Genomic DNA, 19,422 nt, shown 5'->3' with positions numbered 1-19,422 from the left:
AGAACCACACCTGCCCCCATAAGCAACCAACTGATCCAGGGGAACACTGGCTAAGCTGGTAGCTACTTAAGTGCACAACATCTTAATGCTTGTATTGTTTGATTGACTTTTCAGGGCAAAAGCCAGTGATCTGTGTATCTATTTAGAGGATAATCATACGCACTATAGCAACTATGAGGGATTTCCTGCAGTCTTGTATTTGAAATCCAAAATTGTTTCACTGTTATTAGATTCCATTTTGTGTTTTATTCCCTTTAAATAAAAAAAGAAAATCATTTTGTTTTGAAATGAGTATAAATTCACAGGTAGTTGAAGAATAAGATGTTCTAAAATTTCTTTACCCATTTTCAATCAATGGTTAACAGGTTGTAGAGATAATAGGGTGGGATCAAAACTAAGCAACGTTCTTCTTTACCAGAAATGTATCACAGATCTGATTTATCACCCACGCTTACATTAGGTAACTAGTGGTTTCATGAGAGCAACTCAAGTAGGTATGGGCGATATAGCATCATGGTTTTTAATGGTATTTCTTTAATGGGTTTTAGTTGTATTTCTTTAATGGATAATTAAGCTAAATTTCATGTTTTTTTAAGACTTTTGCTAGGTCACTAATGTGCCAAATAGGGAGCCAACCCAGTCTCTACCCCTGCATGCATGCAGGCCGCCATCAAGCCTGTCATCATTAAACAGCACAAGCAGGAAAAAGACTGGCAGGTTTCTATGGATGGGGCCCACCATACAAGCCCACCAGTCTCCATTTCCTTTCAGAACCTGCAGCCAAGCACTGATCAACAGAGCCACTCAACCACACCTTGGAGTAGCTGTGAGTGCCTGAAGAAGCCTGCCCTGCACCCCACCACCTCCCCAGGAACATGGGTTAAGAGAAACCCAGGTGCCTAACACATTTCCCTATACTATGGATGGGTAGCCAATGTGGGAAGTGCCTAGGACTCCACAACACATTGACCTTAAAGATCCTACTGAAATATCAAGATGGAGGAGCAAAAGGCAATCTCTGGCCTCCAGCTCACACAGAAAAAGCCCAGGAGAAGTAGACATGGAATAAAGTGGAAGTCCTACACCTGAAACTGCTGGGATGATGGCAACTGAAGTGAAGAAACTACTTCATGAGCCTGTAAAAGGAATGAAATAAAACCTATCACAGATAGAAGAAGAAATGATAAACATAATAAAAGAATTGCTGAGTATACCTAAAGAAGACACAGGTTTAAAAGAAAAATTGTAGCATATGAAAATGAAGACAATCTTGAATAGCATAAAGGAGAACTGGAGACATAAAATAGACTCAAACAAATATCCAGGAGATTAAAAACTCCTTTGAAAGTTGGCAGAATTGCTTGAAAGAAACTGAAGATAGACTTTCAAACCTTGAAGTCAGGATGACATCCAATGATCATGAGGAAAAGATCTCTAAAAACAACCAAGAAATAGCAATGCAGTGGTGGCAAGACAACACAAAGAAAAATAATTGAAGAGTAATAAGTGTCAGCAAAAGTAGTCAACACAGGTGACATAAAGAGACTATTTATAGAAGTAATAGCAGAGAACATCCGATGCAAGGGAAAAGGAGCTGACATACCAATAAATGAGGCATATACACCTCCAACTAGCCATAACAAACATTAACCTACTCCCACACAAATAATAATCAAGGTCCCAGAAATTCAGCATAAGAACAGAATGTTAAAGGCTATTAGAGAAAAGAACAGATCACCAGTAAAGGAAAACTCATCATACTCATGATCGGTTTCTCAATCAAAACTATCAACTCAAGCAGAGCTTTGAGTAAAGTATTTCAAGTCATGAAACCAAACAGCTTTCAACTCAGACTGATCTACCCTGCAGAAATATATTTCAAAATCAATGGAGAAATTGGATACTTCCACGATAAACAACTGAAAGAATTCATGACAACCAAGACAAGCCTACAAGGAGTATTGAAGGACATTCTAGAGAAACATAAAAATGACCACAGATCCAGGAACAGTAGCAGAGTGGGGTCACTGAGAGGAGCAGACAATTGAATGGAGGGAAAAATAGGGAGCTTAAGGCTAGCAAAGAGCATGGCAGAGATGAACCAGTGCATGCTGGCCACAACCATTCATGTAGATGGCCTCAACTCATCAATAAAAAGAAACACAGACACAGCAGATCAAAAACAAAGTGCACCAATATGCAGTGTACAAGAAACACACTAACTTGGAAGGAAATTCATGGACTGAAAGTCAGAGGAGAAAAAAACAGTGCTCCATGTGACAGGGAACAGAAAAAAGCAGAAGGAGCTTGCCCATCTATCACATAATAGGTAAGAATGATTTGGCATTTTGTACAATGGAAAGTTACTCAGGTATAAAGAAAGATAATCATGAGGCTCTTGGGAAATGGGTGCAACTTGTGATTGTGCACTTGGGTGAAATGGTTCAGACACACTTAGCTGAACATCATGTTGTCTCCCTGGAATAAAAAAAAACTAAAGGAATTAGTGGGATCTAAAATGCATAATAGTGAAAGGGAAAGAGAAGGTGTAGCCATTGTTAATTCCCTATCATCTTATTTTAAAGTCTTGTATCACTTTCATTTGGTTTTGTTTTGATTGGTGTCATTCTATCCTGTTTTGTGTCATTAGGCCTGATGGTATGACAGCTCTTTTGAAGATAACAAGAGGCACTGTGGTAGTCATTGTTGATTTGCTATTATCGTCTTTTTGAAGTCCTGTATCCCTGTTACAGTCTTGTTTTAATTGACTTTATTCCGTTTTATTTTGTTTAGTTTTATTCTCTTAAAAACAAAACAATTATCAAACTGGTCTGTAGCTTAAGATTTCACAGTGTCGTCAGTGTAATCTGGTCGCAGGTCTGCCCCACCAAACCCAGTGTCAGCATTTTTGCCCTTTTGGAAAATTGTCCTTAATTTCTTTTGAGTTTTTCTAATAAAGTTTTTTTTTTATTTGGAGTATTGGGGAAATTTATAAAATACATCCTAGACATTTCTACTTCACAGACAAATTTTGAACATATTTTGTTCAGTTTATGGCACTGGTGCGCCCGGAGCTCCAATGGAGAGGAACTGCTGCCTACAGTAGTTTTCCCAGGTCTCCATCAGGAACTGGATGGCCCTGATTCGCAGCCCAGAGGAGGAAGCAAGGTTCCTTAGGATTTGGTGATCCTAGGAAAGAAGGACTCTGTGAGAAACACTGAAGCTCTAAACTCCACATGAGATCCCTGTCCTGATTACACAGACCTTTCTGGAGCCCCCAGTGGGGACACTCGGGAAGCAAGGTATAAGAGAGCCCAGGACCACATCTCCTGCCTAGGAAAGAGTGGCAGGATGAAGGACTGGGACATAGGAGTGCAGACCAGAGCAATCCTAGGAATGAGAGACCTGAGGTCTATGCAGGGTGTCAGAGCTTAGAGCACATGAAAATGGAGTCCCAAGCCCCTCCTGAAGCTGATCCAGGATCCCTGGAGATTCAGTGTTCCACAACCTGAGTACGCTCTGAGGCTTCCATGAGGCGATGCCTGAGGACACTGCTGATGACACACTGGGCCACACTTGAGAGCTGAAGGAAAGTGGTGCAGATGGCAGCAGCACGGTGCTCCTTGGCTTTTTTGTCCTGCTGCATCTGGGTAGAATCCTGGAAAGGGAAGAGTACAATGTTTTTAAACAGCTCCTGAAGAGAGATGGTATTACTGGGCCCTGCCACAGGCCACAAGATCCCAAGCAAAGATGGAGACTACTGATCAGGTCTGCAGCTCAGGAAGTCAGGACTGTGCCTCCCACTTCATGGCGAATTCCGGGTTCTGTTTGCCTGCAACCAACAACCTCTCACATAAGAGTGACCCTGTTGTGTGCAAGAATGGAGCTGGGATTTGGGCTCTGGACTAGGGGACAACAGGCCTTTATAACAGATGCCTGAAAGGAGTACAGGCTTGCCTTTCCTTCTGAGCCCAGCCACTCCCCATGACTCTCAGCATCACCCCATGACCAGGTCAAGAGGGAACACCATCATGTGAGGCTTTTCCATACTCACTCTGCTCTTCATGATCATAGGTGAGGGCCAGCATGGCACCATGGGTAGAAGTGGCCCTGCCCTGATTGGCTCCAGCTCCTGAGTCACAGATACAGTCTGCTTCTTCTTTGCAATAAAAGCTCGAGGTGGCTTTAGAGGCACATGTCGCAGTGGAGCTGGTACTGCAGTTGACTCTGGCTCCAGAATGGCTGATGGATCTGCTTCTGGTTTACAGGCTGCTGCTGCAGCTGATTCTCCCTCTCCAGTAGGACCTGGCACTGGGGCTGGTGCCATAGCTGCAGGAAAACGGTGCTCAACATCACTGCCTTGTTCTGAACCATTACCTGCTGCCAGAAATATCTTCCATCCCTGATTCCAAAACATGATCTTCTCAGAATGTGGTCCACCAACTCAGGGTCCTGAGGCTCATGTATGGGCCTGGCCTGACCCAGCCAGAAGCCTCATCCTCATGTGCTTGGATGAACCCATCCCAGCCCTCCTCACCCTCAGTCTTGGCTCTCATGGTCTCCATGTCTTCCAGCTCTGCCAGTAGGAGGAACGCATGGTGCTCCAGATCTGAGCCAGGCATGTGCAGCTGTATATACTCCACCAGCTTCTTAAGGCACACAAACTCCGGAGGAAGATTGAACTGTTCTGAGTACTTTTCAAGCCATGTACCCAAGATGGTAGAGATGGCACTGAGGGCAGATGGGTTTGCAGTGTCACAAAACCCAGCAAAGATTACAGAGAACCTCCCCTAGTGGGACTCCAGATTGGCTACTCCCCTTCTTCAGACAAGACCATAAACTGCTGTGTGGAACTTGAGGGGACCCTGTTCATGGTAAAGTAAACTGGTCAACAGGTTTTGCTCCAACCCATGACTCTGGTGACATCTCAACCTGCAGTCCATGTTACTAGGTTGTGTCTATCTCTGAGACACCTATGAAGTGGTCTTGTCTTCCCATCCACACTTCTATTGAGAGGTGCGGCTACGCCTTACAGTCACCAAGTCCCTAAAAACTACTAGCAAAGTAGCAAGGCTGTGACAAGCATGCTGCTTCCCAAACAGCCAGTGTGTCCCAGTGAGGGATGGGGTGGACACATACAGCAGGAATGCGCTGTGGTGGGCAAGGAGCTTCACAGGGCGTGGCTCAAATCTCTGGGCCCCCTTATGTTCCCTGGTCTAGGACCCCACCCACAGCTCTCATTTCCTGCTCCTGCAAGGGAAGCCTCTGACCTCCACCCCCCATCAGGAAACACATGTAAGAGAGGTGGTGTTTATCCCCCATCCTATCACATCTCCCGAATTCCCTACTCTGGACACATGCGCCTTCCATCTTGAGTCAAAGCCCACTCACTTTTTCAGTTGATCCAGAGTCCTGCCATTCTTACTGGAGCAATGGAGGCTTTGGCTGTATGTGGAGGCCATGAGACTATCACATCTGTAACCAGTATGACAAAATGGTACTTTAAATGTGAGAGTTACTCCTTAGGGACAAATGGCTTCTCCAAATTTCTACAAGCTAAAGACTTAACCTCAACTAACTCTTTCCTTAGTCCAGACAAAAAGAGAGACTATGCAGATGCAAGAAGTCAAGCAGGTCAAGTCCCATTCCTGTCCAGAAGGGAGGGAGGGATTGGAAGGTGTCTGGAAGACATGGAGCAAGCCTAAAAGGGTGTCTTCTTTCTTTTTCATGCCTTCTCCCTTCTCTACCTTGCTATGAAAGACTCTGCGCACTTGGACACTGTCAGTTGGTGATCTCAGGTCAAGATAGCACCTCTGTCTCCTGGGAGGAAGGTTAAGGTAAATCTTTCTCTTTACCCAGAATAAATAGCTTCCTTTGATTTTTTTCTGGAATGAGTCAATGAACCTGAGAAGATGGACCTGGGAGGCTGGTAATGCACCTGCCACAACTTCTTATGGCTTCTTGGGTTACTGGCTACTCTGACATAGAAATAAAGCCTAGGAGACAAGGTGTTTTCCTTAGGCTTGAATTGGGCTAAATACCCAGAAACATGCCTATGTACAATTACTGCTTCATATCTATGTGAGACATGAATGAACCCAAACATCTCCTTCCCAAATAGCGCCATGGGGTCCAAGACCCAGTCTCCCCACAGCACCACCTCCCCCAGATTTTTCTCTGTCTGCATCAAACAGAAGAAGCTCCCAGATGGAGTCCAGAGTCTCCCATACAGATGGGAAACTTGCTCTGCTCTTTCAAGTAAGTGGGGACCAAGATTGAGAGCTTCTCCATGTAGATGAAAGGAGAATGTCACACACAGGTCGACTGTGGCACTGGATAACCTTTGTGTACAACCAAGCCTCAGACAGACATTTGCAGGCTCCTTTGGTCCTGATCACACCTATTAGCATCCCAATTTCCACACAGCAAACTGAGTCGCTTAATAATGCAAGGTATTCCCAAGAACCACCCAAATGGTGCTGAGCTCCCCTGGCCTGTAAGATGATGCACAAACCTTTTCAATAGCTGATCTAACACCTGATCCATGGTGCCAAATGCTTGGTAGTTTTGCAAAAACTTTTGTAGGAACAATGGGTTCCCTTGAAGCAGGGATGACACAAGATGGTTGACCATCGTCTCCCTTATATCAGCCTTCAGAAATTCCAAGCAAGCTGGGATATCCACACTCTGACCGGATTTCTTTTCACCCTGTATTGCAGTTAACATGGAAACAATAGTTGTATTAATCACTTATCTATCTCTAGGACTAATACGCAACACAATTTAAGAGGCACAGAGGCTTATTTGGGCTCATGGTTTCAGATAATTTAGTTCATGGTTGACTCCAAGGCAGAAACACTATGATCCAAACAAATGGGAGAGGAAAGCTGCTCAATTCTTACAGCCAAAAGAGAGAGGCAGAGATAAAGGAAGAGACTGGGACAAAAATACGTCCTCCAGAGTCACACCCACAGTGACCCACCTCCTCAAATCAGGCCCCAACTCCTAGCAACATATTCAGCTATGGAGTCATCAGTTCATTAGTCCACTGATGAGTATGTCACCCACACAGTCAAATCACATCTGAAAGCCCCACTGCTAGATACATGAGACATCTGGGAATATTATACACCTAAGCCACAAACTTAGAAAACTGCCAAATGACAAGAGACATTATGGTAGACACTGGTATCTCCCTATTGTCTGGCTTTGAAGACCTAAAATGCCTTCATCATTCTGTTCTGATGAGTTTAGTTCAGTATGTATTCACTGTGTGAGAAGATGTGGGCAACTATTTGGAAGAAAACAAGAGACAATATGAGAAGACAGTGAAGATCTCCAGGGGTCTTGCTTTGAATTCTGTGTTTCTTAAAATAATTTCCTTAAGATCTGGGGTTTTTTTCTGTTTAACTTTACCCTCTTTAAAATAAAAAAAAGGAAAAAGGAAAACTGTCAAATGACTCTGCCATAAAATAATGTGAGAAAACCACAGACTACGGATATACACACACATACAAGTACATGTACACATACACTTACACACACACAGGGAGGGCCTGGATACACACAAAAGAGATTAGAGCAGTGCGCTGGCCTTTGCTGACCTGTCCTTGGCTACTGTGTGCCCCACTTTGTCCCTTCTGAGAAAATGGCCACAGGCGTCGAATGAGACGAGGAACCCAGTTTCTCCAGACATGGCTGAGTCGTCCCCTGTGAGATCTCCTGGGGCCGAAGCCTTGGGAAGTCAGGAAGCAGCAAGAAAACATCCTCACGTGTCCTATGTCTCCAGACAAGTGAGCAAGCTTCAGTTAGTTAAGTTACCTGGCGCTTGGCAACAGGGTTCCGAGTTTGATCATCAAGGAAGTGAGGTCATCTCCTGGGGTCTCCTTAACTGAACTTTTCATTTTACTGGACTTCAAACAGTCCCTGGGCTGCTGACTGGCCCAAATCTACACTAGATACAAACCAGACACATGCAGTGACACAACATCATCTGACCCACCCTCCCCAGGCAGACCAAGGGTTACCTGTCAACCCAAGAAACAGGTGGACCCTGCCACTCTTAACTCATGGTTAGGTTAAGTACGACATGGTTTAGGGCTAGAAGTTAGGGTTAAGTTTTGTTGTGAAGGTCAGAGTTTGTTTCAGGGTTAGGATTTAGAATTAGGGTTCAGGGGTAAATAAAGAGCTATGATTTAAGGGGTAGGGTTGGTTCCTGCTTTAGAGCTAATTTTTAAGCTTTATGGTTAGGTTTGGAATTAGAGATGGATTTCTGTTTTATTCTTTGAGTAATTGAAAAGATTACATAATGATTTACTGCTGAGGATTTGGTTAGGATATAGTTGCATTTAGAAGTTAAATGTAACGCTGACAGTTTTGTTTGGATATTTATAGAGGTGAGAGTTAGGGGTTAGGATTAGAATTACTTTTATAGCTAGCTATATTGATAACAAAGTTAGAAGTCTAACTAAATTTGAAAACATTTAAGATATTTGGCTTTCAACAGTTCTTTGTGATTTCTAATATTTAAGTATCCCACGTACACCTTGAAACATAAAAATGTCTTAAAGCACTCATATGCACACCACCATTTTTCTGTTTTCACAGTTTCTGCCAAACATCCTCTTAGAAACTCATTTTGAAGATTCATTTAACCCTTTGCATTTTAGATAGCATCTTTATTAAATATTGAATTGTTATAGCTATAAATTATGTTAACAGTTACTATTCTTTGAATGCATTTTTGTGCTTAAACTTTGACAGTGCTTATTACAGCTGAAGAGTATGTAGAGGAAGTAAGTATGCAAGAAACAGAAACTTAAGGTGGTCAGTTTTCAAGACAAAGTAGTTAACTTTGAATGGAAAATTTCTAGTCGTTCAAATTGCCTGATCTAGGGGCCTAAGAAAAGTCAGCACCTCCTGAGAATGGGCCATGCTGGGACTGGGAGTAGCTGACCAACACACCAACTAGCCAGCCTTTCTGGTAAGCTGCACAAGCCATGTAAGACCCAGGAAGAGAAAAGTCAGATAGCACCTCCCATGAGCCTAGCAGCACATAAATGAGGCTCACCAACTCCTTCTTTCCCGCTCTAGCAATTGGCTGGTTCGTGGGTAGGCTGAGTTGATAGCAGCTGAGATACAAAAAGCAACTGAATGCTTGTATTGTTTGACTTTTCAGGCGAGGGGCATGCGGATTGAGCAACTATAGGGAGGACAGCAGCATGCAGTAGAGCAAATATGGGGGATTTTATACTATATTATTTTTGAAGTCAGATATTGTTCTCATTGTTTTGTTTTGTTCTCATTCATTGTTTTGCTTTGTTCTATATACCGTTTTGATTGGTTTTACTCTGTTTTGTTTTGGTTTGATTTTTCTATATCTGATAGAATGGACAACTACTGTAAAGATAAGCTATACTGTAGTAACCATTGTTATTGTCCTAATATCTTGATTTGAATTTCTGTATCATTTCACTGATTTGTTTGGATAGGATTTAACCTATTTTGTTTTCTTGGGTTATATTATCTTTAAAATAAAAATTTTAAAAATTGCCTAATCTGAAAAGACTCTGTGCAAATGGGACCTGAAGGGAGAGATAAACTAGTGAGAAAGCCTTCATTAAGAAACATAGATGTGAGTGGGAAAGGGAAAAGAAATGCATAGAATGATCCATTTTCACAACAAGATATCTAGGACTAAGTGGAAACATAATAACCACAAGATCACATTAAAAGCTCTAAACAGGATCACCTACTCCTGTGAAACACCCATAGTAAAGAACAGATGGTATTATGAAGAAATCCAAATTGGAGGGGGACCAGGAAACTTCCTTATCAGGAGATAATGAAACATAAGTGAGGTCCAGAAAAGGCTGCACCCCTCATGGTACTCAGGCGTGAACGGGAATGACGGGAAGGGACCTGATGCTGGGGACAGACTGCTTGCTGTGACTTGCATAGCAGAGACCCAGCCTTGCAAGGCTGAATTAAAGCCTCACGTTCACTGCTCTTCATGCTTCTGAGTCCTTCCTTAAGGCTGAGCAAGCAAATGCATTTCTCACAAGTACAGACCAGGTTTTCTGGGTCAGCATCAAGGAGTTAAATCAGGCAACGCAACCTAATTACACAAACTAATTCTTTAGAAGTTGTTCAGTTACAAGCTGAAATAGGGCCTGTGTTTTTATTTTCTGTATAGTGAGCAGTTTTTCAGACAATAAACCCAGGACGTGGCTACTGCTTAAGAACAAAATATATAGTGACGTTTACATGTACATGTTATTACTTCAATAGAAATATGCTAAAGTAGCTCTTATCTTGGCTTATATATTAGAGAATCATTTAAGTTTGAATCATTTAATTTTGCCCAAATTCTCTTACTTAAAATCAGGGTTCAGGGCTGGGGATTTAGCTCAGTAGCTTCAGCACTTACTTGGTAAACACAAGATTGTGAGTTCAATCCCCGGTACCAAAAAAGAAAAAGCAGGATGAATGAAGAGGATCAAATACAACCACCTAACTGTTTGAGTAAATTAATAAGCACGTGTTTGAAATTATGTCACCCTGTCCTAAAATAAAGCTTTATTTTAGAGTAGTTTTGTAAGTCTTTAAAATCTGAACAAAGTACAGAGGTTTCTCCTGTAGCCGCAAGCTAGTTTCCTGTTTTGCTAACATCTAGCCCTAAACCTAATGCTAAGCCAAGGTGCTTTAGTAGCAAGAAAGAGAAAACTAGCTTAACTGAATGTGATACTTATTTATGTATTTTGAACAATAACATAGAACAGCGTGATCTGTAGTGCAAAATGCCCAAACACTCGTGTGCAAGTCGAGGAATGAAGCACAGTAAATTGAGTGCTCCAGAAACAAATGCAATTGCATTCCCCCAGCCGTGCTGAGACAGCTGCTTATCAGGATGTAGGCATCGTGCAAGCTTCTTTGCACACCCCGATACAGAAGAGAAGCCACAGCACACTGAGAAGCAGAGCCCCTCAAGCCTCCTGCTCCAATCTAGCTAGGACCGACTCAGTGGGCCGGATGTTTCCATGTTTATCACATTTGGCACATATTCTGTTAAACCTATTTTCTAGGAAAATCTATTTCCTCTTCAAAGCACACATGACTTACAAGGGAAAGAAATGTTTGTTATAAACATTTAATTCAGCAACTTCTCTATTAAGAAATGCAGAAAAAATTTGTGATCTTCTGTGTAAATAAGTGCTTCATTGGCCTTTGGTTATAACAAAATGCTACAGCAATATTGTAACATGGTATTGTTATTCCCAGTTTAACAGAGAAACTGAGGTTTACAGAGGCAAAGTAATCTCATTTGAAGTATTTAATACACATCTTACTTGAGAGACAGTACACTGGACATAAAGAATGCCAGTGATTATGATACAGAATATTACTTATGAATTCAAAAGATACATAAATCATGCAGGAAGATACACTAGGTTATCGCATTGAAGCATTGGAACACCCACCTTATCCATCTGTATTTTTTCACTGTTGGTTCAAGGTTAGTAAAGTCCCGTTTCTCAAGGCCCACTCCCCTCAGAGCAAGAAAACAAAAGGGCATAAGTTGCCTCAGGACAAAGGACTCCTGTTCCACCATGTGCAGGCTCCAACCAGCAACATCTCCTGGAGATCTAGCAACTTTCTAGGTCTCATTCATTTATCTACAAGCCCAGTGCACAGGTCCAGACACAGGACCAGATCAAGACTACATACACAAGACAAGCAATACTAGAGAGAATGCGTGTCAACCTTTAAAACGAACTGTAGCAGGAAGAATGTCAAAAACTCTAAAGTCATTTGGCTTATCAAGGTACATGCCATATAAGAAAATATGGCACCTTATAAATAGTGACAAAAGACAAGAATAAGTCATGGCTAGATGAAAAAGCAACAGTATAAAAATTAAAATCATGAGACAGTCATATTTTCGAGGAAATGAAGTGGAAAAGTGAGTCACATGTGGTGGTGCACACCAGTAATCCCGGCAGTCTAGGATGAGGCAGGAGGATCACTGGTTCATGCTAAGCTTGGGCAAGTTAGCAAGATCTTATCTCAAAATGAAAAATTAAATTAAATTTAAAATAAAATAAAAGGTTGTAACTTGGTAAAAAGGCTCTAGGCCCAATATCCAGCAGAGAAGAAAGAAAAAGAAAAGAAAGAGAGAGAGAGATAGCGAGAGAGAGAGAGAGAGAGACAGAGAGAGAGAGAGAGAGAAGAAGGAAAGAGGGAAGCAAGGAAAGAGAAAAGGGAAATTTTCAGTTCCATTTGTACTCTGATTCCTACATTTTCTCATCTCTGGTGATGAGCATGTCCTTTATTTCAAAAAAAGTACCAAATGTAGCCTACAAGATGCACTCAGTGGCACCCAGACAGCCATGTGTCTGTCTTGAAGGTAATTCACTCTGAAAACATATGGAGAATGAGTGTGAATGATTTTCCCATGACCTTTCCCTCTAGCGGGAAGAATAGATCTTGTTAATCCAAACACAAAGGCAAGTAACAGTATGAAACCTCAGCTATGAGAAAGCAAAAATCCAGGAGAATATATAGAAGACCCAGAAAGGAACGCTAGGCTCCCATCTAAGTAGGTTCCTGTAGATGCCAAGACAACCTTGTAGCAATCATCACTGGCATCCTCCATCTTCTGGACTTCACAGGTGCCATGATCAGGCATAAGTAGCCTGTATTCTTTCTGACAATCAAGTGCTTGTATGGCTTACCAAATGCCATGAGGCACAATGGCCGATGAGGCTTTGCCATACAGCTTTTCCAAACTGGTAAACTATAATACAGTAACAAGGTAGCAGGTGTGGTTATCAGGTGTGGTATTTACCAAAAGGGTATCCAGAGCAGCCTTGAACAGGAAAAGTCCAATGTTGAGCCCATTTGCAATCTGTCTCCTGACATTATGGCCCTCTGTGCCTGTGTCCTATGAGAGCACTGCAGTAGCTCGGGAACTCAGGAGACTGGCATTCATAGAAACAGTTCTCTTGTCTTGGTGGTTTTGAGCATAATGCTATTATGATGACACATGGACAGTATGCACAAAGGACAAATATGTCTCCATGCATTGTACTTATGACAGATTTATCTAAATTCCTATTTTCCAAGTGATTATTGCTTATCTTTCCTTTTTTTCTAAGTCTGTGAACATCCAGACATAGCCACTATCCATGAAACATCTGTAATTTCTGAACTATTCCTATTCCAGGAAAATAAACAACTATATATACTACTTAAATTTTTGCCTATTGGGAAGACATACCACCTCATTGCCCTTCAGGATCACCCTAGCGGGACTGATTCTACAACCCTGTGGTCATTCTCTCTCAGGTGATAGCAATATGCCACCCGAAATATCTGTAAATCACACCTGGTCTTTTCTCCAGTCAGTTCATCACAGAAATCTTCCCATGGAACCTACACAGCAAGGAAAGCAGTTGTGTCCCTTTAACAGGATTACACACTATTGAAGATACTAAAATTGGAGTTAGGCGGGGGTAGAGTAAGGAAGTAATGGCCAACACTTAGGAAACATGTCAGGAATGAGGTAGGGTTTTTCTTAATGTCCCTGTTCTATAAGAGAGAATCCAAGTAAGTCAATTCATACAGGTCATCCAACTAGCTAATGTGGGATCATGAAGTTGAGCAATGTTACTCCTGAGTACTCTAAACCTCTACTCATAACCCTTTAAGCCCTGAGCAATCAGAAACTGAAAAGAAAACAAAGTGGTGTTGTGTGCTTGAAACCCTAGATCTCAGGAATCAGAGGTGGGAGGATCAATGGATCCTGGGAATTCAAGACCAGCTAGCGCAATAAAGAAACCAATCTCGAAAAAAGAAGAAAAAGAAAAAGGAAAAAGCAGATCATTGATAGAATGGCAACAATCTATTGGAGGCTACTAAAGTCCTTTAGCGCCATCTGCTGTTGGTCCAAGGCTGGCTGTAGTAAATACTTACCCTCATAGCTCATGGGATTTTCACCAGTTTACTGAAACATGCAAATTTTGTTTTTAAATTTACAGAGAAAAAACACAGAAAAGAAAAACAAAAAACAAGCATGCAGACAACTATGCTATGTTCTTCTCTGCCTCTGGGTCATTTTTCAAACAAAAATTTAGGTTATTATCCTCATTTTAACAAAAATGGTGCTTCTAAGTAGATGAACAAATAGAAAAGGAGTGAAAATTAGATAATGAAGCCAACATGGGCCGCTCTGGCTTTGGGATCAGAAAACACTGTGCTAGCATTCATCTTCTTCACTTGAATATCGGTAACAGATTCTGTGCTTCCTTCTAACACAGTTTGCCGCCTCATAGGAGCTGCTATAACTGAAAAGGTAAAAAAGATCTTTAAAAGATAAGGCTGGACTACAATGTAGGCCTCACTAGGACTGAGGCCTGACTAAGCCCCAGTAAGACTTTGTGACACTGGAACCAAGCCATTCAAAAGCAGGCATGAAATCAGTTTCCAGGTTGCAAGAAAAATGTCCAGACCAGAAGACACTGATTCAACTATTCTTTTCTTTAAAATACAACCTGAACTTTAATGCCTAGTATGCTCCAATTTTAGCCATTCATACCTATTGTTTGAACAAACACATGCTCTCCCATGTGAGCACACAAGATAGTGATAGAGAAGTCACACATCAGGTTCCCAAGGGAATTCTATCCAGCCTCTTGATGCAGACGCAGTGTCTTCAGAAGGTGAATATTTGTGGGGGGAAAAAGAATCCAGGCATGGTTGTGTAAGCCTGTAATCTCAGCAATCTGGCAAGCTGGGGCAGGAGGATCAACCCCAGGACCGGGAGGATCAGCCCCACCCGGACAAACAAAGGACTTAGTAAGGCCCTATCTGAAAAAAATTTTTTTTAAATTTTAATGGCAGGGGATATAGCTCAAGTCCCTGGCTTCAATTCCCAGTCTCTCAAAAACAAATATTCAAATAGAAGCCAGTCCTAAAGGTTCCAATAAAAAAAATTTGACCCTGTAATAGTTTGTCTATCCGCATACTATTCTTAAACTAACCTCTTTAAAATGAAAATAAACTCAAAAATGAAGAGACGACACTAATAAATATAAATACACATGCACCCAACTGTGTAAAACAAATATTAACAGACATGAAGAATCAAATAAACACTACCACTATCACAAACACACAAGTAAACCAAACAAAAACATCAACAAATAAATACCAGAAGTGACCAAGCTTGTGAACAAACGATCATAGTACATATCTACAGTGTTCTACCTCTCGAAATCAGAACATGCATTCTTCTCAGCTGCACGTAGGATGTAATCCAAAATAGACCACATACTACCTTACTGAATATGCTTGAGTAAATGAAAAGAAACTGAAGTCACCCCATGTATATTATCAGACTATACTGTAATGAACTGGAAATACTATACTACAAAACTACTATAATAAAATAGCATGTTACTGGCAAAAAAAACAGACCTGAGAATCAAGGCAACAGAGCAGAAGATATGAGAACAACTCCAAACACAATCATCCACCTTATCTTTGACAAAAAGGCCAAATACATTCACTGCAAGAAAGCATCTTTAATAAATAGTTCTGAAAAACTGTCTTTCTACATGCCAAAGACTAAAGTTTGACTTATGTCTATCAGCATGCATTAAAATAAAATCAACATTGATCATAGCTCAAAATATTGAATCAGAAACACAAAATCTGTTGGAGGATACAATAGGTAGAACTCTTTAGACACAAGTGTAGGCAAAAGTGATATATGCACACCCCTGTTTAGAGCAGCACAATATAATAGCTAACTTTTGGAAACAACCTAAATGCACTCAGCTGATGAAAAGGACAAAGAAGTTGTGGGCTTTTATATAATGGAGTACTACTCATCCACAAACATTTATAACTAAATGAATAGATCTTGAGACCATGCTATTAAGTGAAATAAATCAGCCAAATCTGCAAATATTGCAGTCTCTCTGGTATGAGAAAGTCAAAGTATAAATAAGGTTCTAAATGTATAATAGATACTTTAAAATAGGAAGAAATTTTTCTTCTTTTTTGGAGAAATTTTAATGAGAACATGCAGGAATTGAAAGCAAAACCTTGCCAATTAAATTATTATGAAGTAATACCCCTTTAAGTCTAACACTCTCACAGATAATTTTAAAATCGTCTTTCAATGGGGAGAACAAGGAAGGAAGCTAAGCTCCCCTTCTCCCCCTTCCCCCTGCCCTGTGATCAACCAGCTGATTTGGGGAACTGTATTGTTGGATTGACTTTGCTAGTCTAAAGCCAAGCAACTATTTAGACAAATACAATATGCAATACAGTAACTATTGTAGATTTCTTTCTGTCTTAGGACTTTTTAATCTTATTTCACTGCTGTTTTATTCCCTTTAAAATCAAATTTTAAAAAATCATCTTTATCAATTTGGATTATATAAAAAATAACAAATTTGACCTCCTTAGATGTCATGTTGACAGTTACACATATTACTACCTATTTGCAGTGAGGACATTTTTTAAGCTACTTCAAGTATTTTTCAAACAAAGCAAAACCAAAAAAAAAAATGCTTATATATATGACTAGTATTTGTTTTTCCAACACATCTAAGTATCTTCTTTGATCTCCAGAGTTTAACATAAAAATGAATAAGCACCACTTACTGTAGTTTTTTGGTTGTTGGTTTTGTTGTTGTTGTCATTTCATTTTTTATACTGCAAATCAAACTCACCATCTTGTGCTTACCAAGTAGGTGTTATGCCACTGAGCTTTATCTCTAGCCCTACCGCAGTTTTTCATGTGAATTAATTGTAAGAAGGTAAAATCAGATATTATATATTTAAGTAGAAGTTGGTAAAAAAATATATTATTGCCATAATCAATTTTACAAACAGTTTGTGGAAAAAACAAGAAAAGTTCACTCACTTATAGAAGTTCTTACAAGCTTGCTGTCCTTTTTATTTTATTTCTTGTGAAAATACAAGCTTTATAAACCCTCCTAGTCCTTGAAAAGCCTTCGATAAGGTCCAACACTTATTCATGATAAGAACTTTACAGAAAATTGGAATAAATGGTCTTTACCTCAATATAATAAAGGCCATTTATGACAAACCAACAGCCAGCATCATACGAAATGGCCAAAAATTGAAAGCCTTTACTGTAAAATCGGGTACAAGACAAGGATGTCCTTTATCACCACTCCTATTTAATATATTACTGGAAGTACTAGCCAGAGCAATTAGGCAAGAAAGAGAAATAAAAGGGGTAAAGATAGGAAAAGAAGAAGTTAAATTATCATTGTTTGCAGATGACATGATACTCTACATAGAAGACCCCCTAAACTCCATTGAAATACTCTTAGATACAATAAATAAATTCAGTAATGTGGCTGGATACCAAATCAATACTCAGAAATCAATAGCATTCCTATACATGAGCCAAAAATTATTTTTAATTAATTTTGTGAAAATTAAAAGTTGATACTTTTCCTATTCCATTCAAATTAATGCCTAATGCTTTTATATTTTTTTTAATTTTGAAAGTAGTAAAGTACAACAGAACAAGACAGAATAAAGTCAGCTGAGACCGTGTAGTGAAACTGGTACAGAACTTCACAGCAGGTTACCAGGGTGACAGTAATAGCTATCACGTATATTTTGTTATCTTAATAATAGTTGTTCTTTCAATCATGTATATCAAAATAAAATGAAATACAGAACATTATAGAACTTATCAAAACAGGATAGTGAGTAAAGCTGTACCATTAATCAGAATAAAGCAAAAAAGCAATAAAATTATTTGCCTTCAAAGAGATGGTAGAAGGAAATCCCCCTTATGTGCTATGGTCAAACTCCCAAGAGATGCTCAGATTTCTGGTTCCCATTGGCTAACAGGGAGACAGGGGATGGGGTTAGGGGAAGTGGGATGTCTGACTCTAGGCCATGCACCAGTAGGTGCACTATTGCTTAGCAGGGAGACGAGCTGCTTGCTGGGTTTCCCGGGGTCCTAAGTTCCAGCATGGTGCAGATCTCAGGAGACACTAGGGGTTCTCCCCCGGAAGGGCCACAGTCTCAGAAGAAATTTTCAAAAGGAAAAGGACCTAATGGGGTAAAGAGGAAAGGAAATAAGGGAAAAATGAGAAAAGAGAAATAAAATGGAAACAGCTTTCTAATAAGAAGGATAAGAGGGGATGCAGGGAGGGCAGTAGAATGGGAAAAAAGAGGAATGAATGTATATCATGTACAGGACCAAATTGCTAATGATGAATAGTATCATTATGTATATCTAAATTATACCAATAAACTTAATTTTTAAAACTCAATAGGCATCAATACAATTGTAATGGAGTACCTCAATACTCCACTATCACAAATAGAACACTAGACAAAAAAAATCAGTAAAGTAATATCAATATTGAACCAAACCCTTGAACAAAGTGCCTTAAGAGATAGTCACTATGCATTTCACTTAACAACAAAATACACATACTTTTCAGCAGCACGTGGGACTTTCTCCAACATATACCATGTGCCAGCCAATAAAGAATACTTAAATATATGCAAAAAACTCAAAGTTAAACCAAGCATAATACAAGGTGATAGTGTGATGAAACTAGAAATCAATGACAAACAAGCCACTATAACTGTACACACAGATGGAAATTAAACAACTCCTGAATAAAGAATGAGTCATAGATAAAATTAAGGGAAAAGATCACACAATTTCTTTTTCTTTTTTCCCTTTTTTCTTTTTCTTTTCTGTTTTCTTTTTCTTATTTTAAAGATAAAAAAGAAATAATAGAAAAATCAAACACCAAACAAAACAGAAAAAAGCAACAAAAGCAAAATGACGACAACAAAGAATAGCTATAAAGGTTTGAAAAACAAGATGATAGAAATTTACCAGCGATATATTGTCATATTGCATATTGTTATATTCAAAATAGTTGCTCAGTTACCAGATACAGGAATAAAACAAAATGATAAAACTGAAGAAAACATTGAATAACTCACTAATAGTGATCAGAAAACAACACTATTTTTTCAGATCCATTTTATTGCAGAGAGAAAAATAAAACCAAATAAAAAAATAAAATTTCAAAACACAACAATCAAGAACAACAATGGAACACACACTGAGCATTGCCATACCCAAATCATCACTCGTAACACAAGACATCTGCATTCAATTGTCCCAACAGCACCAGCACAAATGTTTCTCTTCAGTAAACAATGAACTCAGAGCAATCATTAATATAACTACCCTAATCATGTTTACATACACACACACATATATTGTTTCTTTCACTCTAGTGAAGCAATGCAATGTTTGCATATGTCTGAATTCTTTTTTTTTTTTTTTTTTTTTTTTTTTTTTTTTTTTTTTTGTACCGGGAATCCAACTCAAGTCCT

The sequence above is a fragment of the Cavia porcellus genome, unplaced genomic scaffold (assembly GCF_034190915.1).
Source record: "Cavia porcellus strain 051 isolate PalLab524CR breed Dunkin Hartley unplaced genomic scaffold, mCavPor4.1 scaffold_27, whole genome shotgun sequence".
In the NCBI taxonomy this organism is placed as follows: Eukaryota; Metazoa; Chordata; class Mammalia; order Rodentia; family Caviidae; genus Cavia; species Cavia porcellus.
This window is presented reverse-complemented; position numbering follows the sequence as displayed.